The sequence below is a fragment of the Symphalangus syndactylus genome, chromosome 17 (assembly GCF_028878055.3).
Source record: "Symphalangus syndactylus isolate Jambi chromosome 17, NHGRI_mSymSyn1-v2.1_pri, whole genome shotgun sequence".
Taxonomy (NCBI): domain Eukaryota; kingdom Metazoa; phylum Chordata; class Mammalia; order Primates; family Hylobatidae; genus Symphalangus; species Symphalangus syndactylus.
Genome location: NC_072439.2, coordinates 96,812,563 through 96,826,665, shown reverse-complemented (window position 1 = coordinate 96,826,665; position 14,103 = coordinate 96,812,563). Strand labels below are relative to the sequence as shown.

The window sequence follows — 14,103 nt, the reverse complement described above, 5'->3', positions numbered from 1 at the left end:
GCTCAGCTCTAGGAGCCGGGCCTTCAGGCCTCCCGCTCTCCCCCTGCCTTCCCTGACCATATGGGGCACAGGTTCTGCGCTGGCCCCAGTCCTAGATGGTGGAAGGCAAGGAAGGAGAACCCACATCACACACTTGCTGTGCACCGGGGGGTTCGCGTGTGACTTTGTTTAATGCCCTGGCACAGTCTTCTGAGGTATTACGCTCACCACCGCCACAGGGAGAAGACTGGAGCGAGAGGAAGAGAATTTGCATTTGCGAGTGCACACTGTGTTCCAGCGACAGCCAGACACTGCATTACCTCATGCAGCCCTCACGGCAGTCTCATGAGATGTAATGCTTAGTTCCGGTGGAGCTGGGGCCAGAACACACTTTCCCTGACTCAGAGTCCTCACTCTTACCTCTACCTTCTCACTACTCAAAAGTGTGGCCTGCAGACCAGTAGCGTTGGTATCACCTGGGGGCTTGTCAGCGATGCGGAATCCCAGTCTGCATTTTAACCAGATCCCGGACACACATTTCCCCCACACAGTAAGGTCTGGAAAGCACTGCCCTGCATCTGGTAACTCTTACGTGAGAGAACCCTGGGAGGGGAGATGGAGGCCAGTGGGGTTAGCTGAGAAAACCTTCTGGAGGGCCAGTGGCAGAGCTGAGCCACAGAATGGGCGCGTGGTGGAGCAGAGGCAGCATTTGCTAATCAGAATGGCATCTGCGATGGCTTCACGGGCTGTGTGGAGAGGGGAAGGTGTGGCCTTGTGGCCCTTTGTCTGTGTGGAAGGGCAGGTGACTCTGCGGGGGAAGGGCGGCGTGGAGATGGGAAGCATGATTACCCACACAGGCCTCGGGCACCCGCATCCAGGGACCATGGCCGCCAGGAGGGGCTGGACTGTCTCAGGAGATGTGTGCATCTGGGAATCCCCGCTGAGGGGGCTTGTGAATGTGGGATCGAAGCACTTAGATCTTGGCTTCCGGAGATCTCCCTGGGTGTCCAGCTTTGTACAGGGTGTGGGGATGAATCTGCCAACTGGACTCCCATGTCAGCTTTGTGTCTGGACAGAACAAGGGGTGAGGGAGCCTGGTCGGGCCACTCTGGGCCTGCATGCATGTGGGCAGGTGTCTGTTGGTCTTGGGCAAAGGGCGAGGTGACACTGAGGGCGTGAGGGAGGAGGCCCCGAGAGAGCAGGGAAGCGTAGAAGATGCCAGCTGGCCTGGGGGCATGGATGTGGGTTTCAGCAGAGTACAGACAGGCAGTGGGGCGTGGGGCCTCCGTGGGGCCTCGCTGGGCTGTGTCGGGTGCTTGCTTGCTTTTCTCCTTTGCCCCCTTCCAAGGTGTGTCCACAGCCAGCGTTTCTTTATGCTTTTCCCTCAGTCTGAGACCTAGGAACAGGAGAGGCCAGTGCTGTAAATTTCATGTTTCATGGCCTCCCTAGCAAGCCAGCCCACCAAATTCCACACAGGGAGGAGGAAGAGGAGGAGGAGGAGGAGGAGGAGGAGGAGGAGGAGCCGCCACTGTCCCCGAGGGGAGCAGCTCACACTCTCCCTTGACTGCACCAGGCCTTGAGGGTATGGGGCCTCCACAGGCGTGGGCTGGGGGAAGATAGGCTCCTCATTAGTTTGGATGTGCTTGGAGTCAAGGCACTTCTTCCCCAGTGGGCAGTTCTGCAGCCTGGACAGCCATGGGGAGAAGGGCAGGGGGAGGACGGCCAGATAATTCCAGAAGAAAGGCTCCAGGAGTGGCAGCAGAACTGCTGTTATTTTCGGAGGAGTCTAATTACTTTCCCCAGGTAGTAGCTTGAAGTAGCATCTAATTTTAATGCCCACTTTGATTTGGTTTTTAAAAATTCCCCTCTTTATGTTCATTCAAATCCCAGTTGGCTGTTCTGGGTAAGCCCAGGCCCCAGTGCCCTGTCCGGAGAGAGCTGAGAGGTTGCAGGTCCTGCATGCAGGGAGGCTGAGTGCCTTGTCTCCATGCTCTACCAGCTCCAGGCAGCCCCAGGAATACCTGTGTTGATACCTGAATAGACTGCACAGTGGAGAGAGACAGGGAGGGTAGCTCAGATGCTTTTCTGCTTTCACAGGGAGCACCCCAGGCACAGCAGAGATTCAGGAGAATTATCTGGAAGGCCTGGAGAAGCAACTCAAGCACAAGGGATCTGAGGAGGAGCCAGGGAGCACATTTCCAGTTGAAAGGGGAAAAATGTCTCCCTGGAGAGTCGGCACAAACAGGAGGAGGGCGGAAGAGGAGCTCCAGGGCCACACGCAGCCTGGCAAGGGCGAGGCTGGCCGTGTCCAGAGGAGTGGGAAAGGCGGGTTTGCTGCAGGCCACCTGGAGAGACGGCAGTGTCAACGGGCCACACAGCCAGTGCCTCCCAGCCCCCTACTGCTCCCCGCAGCCTGTCCTGAGTTTGGAGAAGGTGCACCGAGGCAGGAGGAGGTGACCACAGTGCTGCCACCAAGGCAGCATGGAGCCGGGAAGGCCTAGGAGGCCACTCTCCCTCCTTGTGGTACAGGTGGGAGGTATCGGGGAGGGGCCTGGCCAGTGTCATCATGCAAGTCACATGATTAGAACAGCCACTGCCACTGACCCCATAGCCAGAATGCTCAAGACAGAAGCCAGGACCCGGAGCTCTTTGTCCCCCTTCATCACCTACATGCATCCGTTCTCAGAGCTAGTCATGCACCTGCTAAATATCTCCGAAACCCTTCGTTTGTCTCCATCCTTGGCACTGCCACCCTCCCCCCATCACCAAAGCATCCTCCTGCCTGGTCTTGCTGCTTCCAGCCCTTCCTCCTCCATGCCAGTGCCCACCCAGCCAGAGCGACCTTCCTTATACCTTGCTTCTAACCTTTTGTTCCCCTTCAGCAGCAAGGTCAGCTTCCCTGACCTTCCTCAAAGGGCCCATGCTAAACTGGCCCTGGCTCGTGGTCAGGCCTCTGACCCCACAGCCCCTGCCCCTAACCACTGTGCTTGTTGAATACAACTGGATAGACTCCTGCCCTACAGGTCTGTGGTCTCTGCTGAAATGCATTCACATGCATGGAGGCAGGGAAACAGCCTCTGTTCCAGGGAAGCAGGGGTGGGGGAGCGGCTGAGACGCCAGACCTGGCCACCTTTGATAAGTTGTTTATTTTCTGAAGCAGACAGTTCTGATAAAGCCATCGTATTGATGCTCCTTGATCCAACCTAGCACGATAGGAATCTGAGCTGGCCTGTCAGAAGGACAGATTGTTTTGTGGATTTTCTTCCCTTAAAAGAAAAAAAAGAAAAATTTAAAAGCAAAGACAGTACTGTAGAGTGCTGAGCTGTAAGGCTTTGAGGCACACAGTGTGGCCAGCTGTGTGGCAGGCTGGGGGCAAGCTGGATGTTTGGGGGTGCTGGAAACCAGGTCTGTTTTGCCCAGGTGTGCTCTGTCTGTACAAATGGCCTTTAATGCAGCTGCCCCTGTGCACAGGCCCCAGGCAGTCCTTGAAAGAGAAGAGGCTTGAAAAGTCAAGTTTGGGTCTTCTGCAGCTCGGGTACCACCGAGTCATAGTGAGTGCTGGCCTCCACAAGGCCTGACAGCACAGAGGACAGAGGTGAGTGGGGGCAGCTGCCTTAGGGGCTAGCCTTGGGGTCGGGGAGGAGGCTAGCCCAGCAAGCTTTTGAGGTACCTCTTTCCTGTGTTGGGCATGAGGTGAGTGCTCAGAGCGGTGGTGCTATCACCACAGTCAAAGGACAGTGAGGCTAATAGCGACCTGACAGTTTTGAACCAAACTCTGGGCCAGCCCCTGGTGGAATGGAGTGGTCTCGCCGCATCAGTCCTGAACTCTACTAGGATTGTCACCAGACACGGTTGTGGCTCACGACTGCCCACCGTGGCCCACAGGATGACTGGGCTTGAGCTGTGAGGGAGCACAGGAGCTAAGCTCCTGCTCCTTTCTCTCTGACTGCACCGCTGTGCTTCTCGAGTAGAACTGGGTGGACTCCCCCATCCCACTGCAGTCTCTGGTGAAATGTGCTGGCATGCTTAGACATGGGGATGGAGGCTCCATTCTAGGGAACCAGGGATGGGAGAGTGGCAGAGATGCCAGACCTGGACACCTTGGGTGAGTTGTATATTTTCTGAACCAGCTTGGAGCCAGAGCAGCAGGGCCAGGGGTGGGAACCAGGACTATGACACTGGTACCAAGTCACCATTCCCAAGAGGTGTGGAGAGGTCAGAAGGGGTGTTGAGCCAAAGGGCAAATCCAGATATTCTCTCTCCAAAGCCCATGCTCCTCTGAACTGTTCTCCAGGGACCTCACTCAGCCCCTTTTGTCCCCAACTTGAACTTTCACATGGCAATCGTTTCTTTTCCTACTTGACCTCGTGCAAGGAGAGAATTTAGAGTGCCATAGCTCCCGCGGGGGTCACCCTTTGCCTGGGAGAAGGTTACGTCCACGTGAAGACTCGGGCCGCTCAGATGAACCACACGCCCTGGAGGTTCTCGGCATTTCGAGGGTCTGGGAGTGGCTGCCTTGCTGGCCTCCCTTTCCTACCCTCAGCTTCTGCAACTGGCAGGAGCTGCTGTCTTGGGCACCATTAGAGAAGCTCCCCTCCCAAGAGCCAAGGTGTACTGTCCCCAGCATAGAGAATGGTCCTGCCATCAGAGTGGGCTCTCCAGGCTGAGGGTCTCTGTGTGATTCACTGTGCTCTTCACATCCTGGACCCTGACGCCTGATTGAATGAATGAATCCCTGGGGATGGGTTTCTGGGGCCGACGGAGTCCTGTGATCGTGTGTAGTGGTGGGAGTTTTGCCGAGAACACCCTTGGGTGGTTAAACTCACTAAAATACAGCAAGTGAAGAACAGCAGGCTGCAAGGGCTGACCTAAGTATTTTAGGGAAAGAATTGGACCTCTGAAAAGAGTACGGTTTACTTTGCTCAAAATCTGGGTTGCATGAAATACATTACCCTGAGGCCGCCATCTTGCTGGCGGGAAAGGCTGCAGGTGGTCTTGCGGTGCCCTAGCAAAGGTGGGCTTTATGTCCTAGCTGGGCGGCCTTGCCCAGGTGGCTTCCATGCTCCATTTTCCTGGGTGATCTCGATAGGTTTTTTTCAGCGATAAGATTTTGGGTCTAGGGCCAGGGCCCTGACTCGAATCGGGCTTCCTGTCTCTAAGTGCCCGTGGGGCAGGGAGCACGCTAGCTGATGCCCCCATCTTCCCATCCTCACCCGCAGCCTGCTGTGTGGTTGGAACTGGCCTGATGCAATTCAGACCTTATGGCCTGTTTTCTGCTTTTCTGCCTTACCAGCCGGACCTTCCCAGAGAAGCAAACCCTCTAGGAATCCTTTCTCTGATGTTATTTCTCACTCCAGCTCTGAACTTGGTGAGAGCACAGGAGATGAGCTCCTTCTCCCCACAGGCTCTGAGTTAATGGGGCAAAAGGCAGAATGTGTGACCATGAGCACATCACTTTTTTTTTTTTGAGACTGATTTTCACTCACTGTCACCCAGGCTGGAGTGCCGTGGTGCAATCTCGGCTCGCTGCAACCTCTACCTCCTGGGTTCAGACCATTCTCCTGCCTCAGCACCTTGAGGAGCTGGGACTACAGGTGCGTGCCACCGCAGCTGGATGATTTTTGTATTTTTAGTAGAGATGGAGTTTTGCCGTGTTGGCCGGGCTGGTCTCAAACTCCTGACTGCAAGTGATCTGCTCTCCTCGGCCTCCCAAAGTGCTGGGATTACCAGTGTGAGCCACTGTGCCCAGCCAGGCGCAGTAACTCTCTGGGCCTCCATTTCCTCGTCTGCAAAATGGAAATAATACGGACCGCAGGTAGTTGTGAGGAATTGAGATAATGTACATACAGCTGGGTGGTGATTGCTGTGAATGGGGAAAGGTGTTCTCCTCTCCCTCCTCCTCCTCTTTCTGGGCATGGTGCTTGTCTGTAACAGGCTTGAACAAATATTTATTGCCTGCCTGGATGTAGGGATGATCCTGACTTCTGAGGAGGAGGAGAAGGACCTCTGGTGTGGGGAAAGCCTGAGGAGAGGCCCCAGGGATCATCTCAGCAGGGAGGGTGTTGACCAAAGGAAAAAATCAAGCTTTTAAAGAATTAAAGTTCGTTTTATTCAGAAGTTTCCTGAGGACTCCAGCCTGGGAGAAGTCTTTCGAGAGGTTCTGTCAGGCTGCCCCGAGACTGTTTCAGCTCACAGTTTACACACAGGTAGACAGGCTCGGTACACGCAGGGGGCCATCAAGGCTTACGTGCAAGAGTGCATCTGGTTAGAGACTCCAGACGCGACATCACTAACCCCTTCAGACGCGATCTTACGCGTAGGAAAAGGCAAGGACTAGGCTCACGGATCTTTTAAGGAATATAGTGACTCAGGAAGAGACGCTGGGGGCCGGGCGCTGTATCCTGTTTTGTCTTCACTTAACCCTCCGGAGGGCTGAATGTTGTCACAGTCAGGGCTTTGTGGAATTCGGCTGGCAAGCAGAAACGTGCAGACATGCCTTAAGTTTGCAACTTTATCTCACGGGGCGAGCAGGGCTTCCTGGCTGAGGCCACGTCTGTGCCACCTGTGACCTGGCACCTCACTGTTGCTCTTGGCAGGGGGGGGGGTGCCCTATGGCTGAGGGCAGGTTTGGGGGAGGTCCTTTTTTTTTTGAGACAGAGTTTCACTCTGTTACCCAGTGATCTCGGCTCACTGCAACCTCCACCCACCGGGGTTCAAGCGATTGTCATGCCTCAGCCTCCCGAGTAGCTGGGATTACAGGCACGCACCACCACACCCGGCTAATTTTTGTGGAGTTGTGATGGGGTTTCGCCACGCTGGCCAGGATGGCTTCAAACTCCTGACCTCGGGTGATCCACCCGCCTCAGCCTCCCAAAGTGCTGGGATTACAGGCGTGAGCCACCGTGCCCAGCCCAGATATCCTTCTTCAGGGTTCCTCACTTTTTCTTCCTGCTGGACTCACACAAGGTTCCGTGTGTTTATGCCGAAATGCCTGAGGGAAGGAAGTCCTAGGGACACAGGGAACTTTTCTGGCCCTGCCTATTCCTCCTTCCTGCTCCTGCGCAGCTGCTCAGACAGTAGCGCCAGAGGGAGAGAGAAGAGAGGGGCAGGTGTCAGCAGCCCTCCAGGAAGACCACCAGGGAGGAGGGCCGACGGGGAGGCAAACACCTGAACCTCATCACCCTTATTTCCTGAAAACTGAATCTGCAGACACCCAAATAGGACAAACCTAAGGACTCTGCAAAAACAAATAAGTATAGTGGTTGCCTTCTGCGCCCGCCACCCTTGATGCACAGCACACTGCTGAGGTCCCATGATTGGAAACCACCCAGATGCCCCACACTGGATCCACCGTGAGGCTTTGTCAATACATAGAAGTGAGTTTTTGAAACAAAAGCAAGTAACAACAGCAGCAAATCCATGTTGTATTCACGCACTTGTGACGCAGTTAAGGAGAGATCAATCGTTGGAGTTCAGTGATTGCCCCCCGGAAGCTTCTAGTCCTGGCCTAGAACTGTAGGCTTTCAGGACTGACAGTAATCCTCCGGCTAATTCGTCCATTTAATAGATATAGGAACCAAGCGCCCGGGAGGGGAGGTGATTTGCCCAGGGCCACCCTGCTGGTGGGTGCAGAGCCAGGTGGACCAGGTGCAGGGCCCACTGGCCGCTGCAGACGACAGGGGAAGCTGGTGTGTTTGGCATTGAGAATCTGCACTGCTGCTCGCCAAACTTGACATTGTGGCTTTGCTTATCTCATCTGAATGTATTGAGCATTTTACTTGCATTATCTCATAACATTTTCTCGGCAGCCCTATTTATATTTGGAAGCCTGCAGCACAGAGAGTTTGAGTGCCTTCTCCAGGGTAGATGCAGAGAACCAGGATTTAAGCCCCAGACTGGGACTGTCTGCCCCCAGAACCTATATTCTTAACCCATACGTGCACCGGTACATTTCTTTTCAAGGCAGTGGAAATCTGATATATTGCTGCCTCCTGGCCTTCCCTCCACCCCAGCCCGATGGAAGGTGGCAGAGCTGGGCCTCCTTCCTGGCACCTGTAAGCATTATTGTGCTGCTTCCAGGAAGCCTGTCCCTGGGCCTTGCTCAGCACTGTGACAGAGGGAGAAGATGGGACAAGTATTAGCATAGAACCTGTGTATACTTTGCCAATTGCTATGCCACCTATTGTATGGCCATCTTCAGGATAAAATAACTGAGTGGCTTTCATCTCTTTATAAAAATCATAAAAACGCTTTTTTTTAAAGTGTGATCCTTGGACCAGCAGCGTTAGCGATCCCTGGGAGCTTGTCAGAAATGCAGCTCCCAGGTGAGCCCAGGCACAGTGACATCTGAGAAGGGCTGCCCACCCCAGCGTGACAGGCTCCTACAGGCGGGGCCTGGCCGATCACACTGTCACTGCGCCAATTACTATGTTTGCCTTGGCCAAGATCCATGCCACAGATGTGTAGGACAGCGAGCAGGGACAGCCAAAGGTGGGGGTCCCCTTAGATGGAAGGGGAGGGCGCTCCACTGTTTCTGATCTTGAGAAGTAACAGTTTGCAGCCGGGGGTCATACTGCCCAGCACCTTCGTGCCTGGGTGAGCCACGTCCACGGAGTCTCCGCCACCTCTGGCTCCTGGGTTGGAACACCCCCTTCCATGAGGGTGAAGGGCGCTGGTGCGGATTGATGGAGTTCTAACTGGGGACACAAGGTTAAATTCCACACATACCCTCCCTACCGCCTTTCCCACACATGCCTGCACTCTGCTTGCTGTCCCGGAAAATACCCCGCCATGTGTCCTGGCACTCTTTCCTGTGACCTCCAGCACCATGAGGCTGTCGGGGACAGTGAGCCAATTCTGAAGGTGACCCTCTGTGGTTTTGTCTTCACTCTGACAAACCATCCCCCATACACCCCACCCGCACTCAACTTCAGGGAAAGAGGAGGGTTGTGGAGCTGAGCTGAGCCGGGTGCATGTGGGTCCTCACCAGCTTTGGCTGCTGGCTCTGTGGTTTCCTGGTTGGGTCCTGGGCTCCCACCAGAATTGAACTGCTCCCTGTGACAAGTACTGGGGCTTGAACAGCTGCTCCCCCTACAAGCCCCAGTACTGGAGGCTGGGTGCCTTCCAGGGCCAGCACTAGGAGGGCGTTGTCCAGAGGGCTGTGGGCATCCCCGGGTCAGGTCACCATCTGGGCCCCTTCATGCCTAGTCTTTGTCACACTGAGTACCTCGTCACAGATGTGGATTCCTGGGCTTGGGGAGCCAACTTTTCTGCCTCACCTTCTCTGTCTTCACTTCCCTCTAGTGAACTGGGCCCAAGGCCTGTTCTCCTCCCGCCACTGCCTTCATCCAACATTCTCCTCCTAAATTCCTGCCATCTAGCTTTAAAATCTCTTATGCCTTCCTTCATTAGTCCATCCATTTGAAACTAACAGTTCTGAGGGCCCTTCTGTGAATCAAATGCCCACGCCAGGCCCTCAAGACATAAAGATGAGCGGGACACATCCCCTTATCAGTCCCAGAGTCACCTGACTCTGCCCACACCCTCACCCTTTATTTGCCTGTTATTCATTCCCGATTGTATTATGCAGAGCCCCTTGTAAACAAATTCTTTCTCAAACCCTTCTCGTGCCCAGCCCCTCCTCCTCCATAGATGACTTCATGTCTTCCTTTCCTGACCTCTCAGAACTGCTGCTGCCCTCACTTCTGTCCCTCTCTGTTCCCAGCTGCATCCCGGGGTTTTCTCTTCCCAGACAGCTCTTCTGCCTGGCAGTTCTCCCCTTCCTGATCTTAGGCAAGCATTTTAGAGCTCTCTGCCTCAGCTTCCTCATCTAGAACGTGGAAATCATAGTACTTACCTTGTTTGCTTATTACAAACATTATACTGAATACATTTAAGAACTTACAACAGGGCGTGGTACATAGTAAGTTCTCACTAAATATCAGCCATTATCGTGATTTTCATTCCTCAAAGAAGCCACCCTGCCGTCTCCCCTGTATTTCTTCTCTTCAGTCTCTCTCACGTATGCATTCCTTTCCCTTCGCATACAGAATACTCAGCTCTCCCTCTTTGTAAAATATCCTCCCCTCTGTCCCCTCTCTGCTTGTAGGTGCCATCTGGCTCCCTGGCATCTGTTCTCTACTGTTCACACACTCCCCAGGGCCAAGGGTCCGGCTTCCCGGTCTCCATCCCTCTCCTCCAAGGTCACGTCCTCTACAGCTTTCCACGCTGCTGTATTCTCACGTGCAGTGAGGTAATGGGGGCAGATGACACTGGGTAAGGGGCCAGGAGATGCAAGTTGAGGCTGCCAATCTGGGGGCAGGGGTCAGAGCTTCCCAAGGCTCTGATGAGCAGGTTCTGTGTAGGGTAGGTCAGGACGTTGCCGCCAGAGAGGGATCTCAGTTCCCATCACTGGAGCAGAGTGCCTCTGGCGGCAAGGTTCATGGAGAGCTGAGTGGGTAGCTTAGGTGGGGTTTGAGGACACTGTGGTCAAGGTGAGGGGAAGGGCCATCAGCATTTGGGATTCTCGAGGGTGTCCCTAGGGATGGAGCAGAGAGGAAGGGGATCCCAGGTGGCGAACAAGGAGGCACCAGCCAGATGGCACAGGGCTGCTGTGGGAGGTGGGAAGGACAGCTCTGGAAGTGTGGGGGGGGCCGTGTGCAGCCCTGGGGACCGCGGAGAGGGCAGCAGAATGCGTCTCTACTTTGTGGAGGGGCACTGAGGTACTGTCTGAGTGTCGTTCTGTCCAGATCCAAGTGTTTGAGTGAGAGGCAGAGGACGGGCTGTTGATATCAGGAGGAGGCTTGGAGGGCATCACTGGGGGGAAGGCGCAGCTTGGATGGGATGAGGAAGAGGGGGAGGTAGGCTGGAGGGAACTTGGTGGGACACATCTTGTGCCCAGAGGCCTAGGGCACAAGAGGCTGGAGGAGGCACAGTGGGCCTGCAGAACTTGCTGGAAGGCCCGTGCGGCTCAGTGGCTCTGCAGGAGCTCCCATGGCAAAGGCCCCCATGGCCTGAGTCGCTACCGGCCTCTCGGCTGTCAGCATGGGGACAGGTGGCCGGGGTCCTCCTATGCCCTGCATCTTCCTGGCTCCTATTCTTCCACCCCCTAAATGTCAGAACTCTCCAGAATTCTGTACCACCTGCTTGGTGCTCTCTGCTTACGGCCGGTACCTCCAGCCACCTGTTCGGGATTCAACATGGAATTCCCTTTTCCTCCTCCCCACACCCACTCCTCCCAGCTCTGCCGTGGCTGTTCTTGGCTCCACCCTCTGAGTAGGGCTCCAGGCTTAAAGCCCCTCCAGTGCCTCTTCCCCCTCATCTCTGTCCCTTGCCCCTCCCAGGGCGGAGGCTCCTGGGCTGTAGGTGATTGAGTGAGGGTGAGTTCCCCAGTCTCCGCCCATCTGTTTTTACAGCTCCAGGGCTGCAGGTGTTGGGGGAAGGCCACGTGACTGAGACGCCCAGGCAGGCTGGGCACAGGGAGTGGAGGGCCAGGAGAAGCCTTTGAGAAGGGCATGGCACATCCTGAGGGTACGGGGCAGCAACCTCAGGGTCCTGGTGGTGCTGTGCCATGTGGAGGCCTCAGGCCCACCAGCTGCCCTTCTGCAGGGCTCTGGAGAAACGGAGGCCTGCAGGTGGCTGCACCAGGTTAGAGGCCTTGCCATCAGGGCTGTTCACCCCCTACGATGTTCAGCCTCAGGCCAAGCTTTACAGGGCCCCACAGAGATGGGCTGGTCATAGCTGGTACAGCTTTGGGAACGAGACCAACACTGTGGCTCACCTTTATCATTCCAGACTCCAGGAGGCTGGCTGGGTGGACGAGGGCTGATCGCTGAGGAGCCGTCACACCCTAAGTCTGGGCAGGGAGGAGCGTTTGCAGCATCAGCCCTGGTCAGGGCTGCTCCTCAGGGCACACTGCTGGGCACGGTCAGTGCGCTGATCTGCGCGGAGTCCCGTCCCAGCTCCGCGAGGGGTGCTTCCTCGTCCCGTTCATGTTATTGCAGCGCTCCCTCTTCACCTTGTGACTGGCCCCGTCGGCAAATTCACGTGGAGGATCTTCTCTTCCCCTTAGCCCAGTTTCTGGAGGGCAGGGAGGTTCTACTTGCTTCCCCACCTGTGGGGGTCCAGTAGGTGCTCCTCTCAACATGTGGGTGACCGCTGATTGCTTTCTTCTCTCAGCTCAGTGTGTTCTCGGGTGTCCCTGCATGTCTCAGTAAGAGGAGATTTTGCAAGGGGGAGCTTTTGGACATCTTTCTGCTGGGGTCCCTGTGCCACCCCCCGCATCATCTCTCATCCCTCTGCTTTGCCCTTCCCCAGCCACTGACACCTGCCTCTTCCTGGACAGAGGCTGCCCCGCCCACTGTGGGTCATTCTGTCTCCACCCACTGAGAGCAGCAGAAGCTGGGGGTTTGCTGAGGGCAGTTCGGGGCCCCACAGGTGTTCTCTGAGTCCCTGGATGGTGAGAACAAGGTACCAGTGAGCTGTGGTGTTTCTCTCCATCTTCATTGCTGGAGAGTGCTGTGGGTTAAAGTGTGTCCCCCAGAATTCCTCTGCAGAAGTCCTAGCCCCCAGTACTTCTGAGTGTCACCTTTTGTGGGAATGGGGTTGTTGCAGATGTAAAGAGTTGAGATGAGGTTCTGCTGGGGTAGGGGAGGCCCCAATCCTTATGGCTGACGTCTTGATAGAAAGGGGCAATGTGGACATAGAGGCACGTGCATGCAGGGAGAACGCCATGTGAATATGAAGGCAGAGAGCGGGGTGATGCCTCTCCCAGGATCCCAGACGGCCAGCAAGCCACCAGGAGCGAGGGGAGTGCCTGGAACAGACCCTCCCTCCCAGCCCAGACAGAGCCAGCTGCCAGACCCCCAGGGTCTCTGTGGGTCTTGGTACCCCAGCAGTCCTCTCCTCTCCTGCCAGGCAGCCTGGTTTCAGCACTGAGGACCGACCCCAGTGCCTGCTCAGACTGTGAAGCAGCAGCCCTGCCTCGCCCCCTGCTTGCCCTTTCCAAGTTCTGGGGATGTTGTGGTTTGGAAACTCAGTTGCTGGCCTTCAAAGAGGGCTGGGGTTTGAAAACAAGCACATGTGTCTTAGGAGGTCCCACAGACAAGGGCAAGCACATGCCTGCCACCTGCTTAATGTCCCTCCTGTTGCCCCAGGCAAGTCCTGCCAGCCATTCGGGCACCCAGCTCTCCTCCAAGTGCTAGTGTGGTGAGCTTGGAGGAGGTGGGCCCTGCCGGAGGGGAAAGCACAGCCTCTGTGCCTCCTGGCAGGCTGGCTTTGTCTGAGCGGTGCTGCCTCGCCTCACCACAGGGCTTGTTTTGGGCAGGTGGGAGGCAGCAGTTCCCTTTTCTGGGCAGAGGCATTTGTGGAAAAGCATAAATGATTTGCCTGGAAATGTGGAGTTGCCCTTTCAGCAGCGTGACCCTGGGCAGGCCAGTTTTTGAGCCTCAGCTTCCTCATCTGCACAATGGGTACATGAACCAGGAGCCCCTCAGTCTTCAGGCTCTGGTAGACCATGGCTCTATGAGGAGCCTCTTAGTCCTACTGCGAATGGCCTGTGTGACGTTGGGAACACTTCTTTTTTTTTTTTTTTTTGAGATGGAGTTTCGCTCTTGTTGCCCAGGCTGGAGTGCAGTGGCACAATCTTAACTCACTGCAACCTCTGCCTCCCGGGTTCAAACGATTCTCCTGCCTCAGCCTCCCGAGTAGCTGGGATTACAGGCGTGCGCCACCATGCCCGGCTAATTTTTGTATTTTTAGTAGAGACGGGGTTTTGTCATGTAGGCCAGGCTGGTCTCGAACTCCTGACCTCAGGTGATCCACCCATTTCGGCCTCCCAGAGTGCTGGGATTACAGGCGTGAGCCACCGTGCCCGGCCTGGGAACACTTCTTACCTTCTCTGTCCAGTAGAGCTGGAGACCTCAGCCTGCTTTAGGCCTTGTTATCAGGAGACCCTAATAAGGGTCAGTTGTGAGCTGGCAGTAAGGACTGCTCTAGGGACACGGGTACTTAGAGCTCTGTGGTGGCCTTGCAACTCCAGGATGTCCATGTCTTCTCCAGTTTGATACCACAGGGCAGTGGTTCCCCTAAAGGACCGAGAGCTCGAGCCTGCCCCACAGAACTTCA

The 14,103-nt window shown here is 55.6% G+C and overlaps 1 protein-coding gene and 1 long non-coding RNA gene across 4 annotated transcripts in view; both read left to right on the top strand.

Annotated features, from left to right (window-relative positions):
* LOC134733252 (uncharacterized) overlaps positions 1–1,443 on the top strand; it is a 47,827-nt gene extending 46,384 nt beyond the window's left edge. Inside the window, exon 3 of the long non-coding RNA XR_010116758.1 lies at positions 1,368–1,443. This is a non-coding gene — a long non-coding RNA (uncharacterized lncRNA). The remainder of the gene's footprint in view (positions 1–1,367) is intronic.
* The window catches only part of XXYLT1 (xyloside xylosyltransferase 1), a 196,759-nt gene that overhangs the window by 175,103 nt on the left and 7,553 nt on the right, over positions 1–14,103 (top strand). The window lies entirely within an intron of this gene.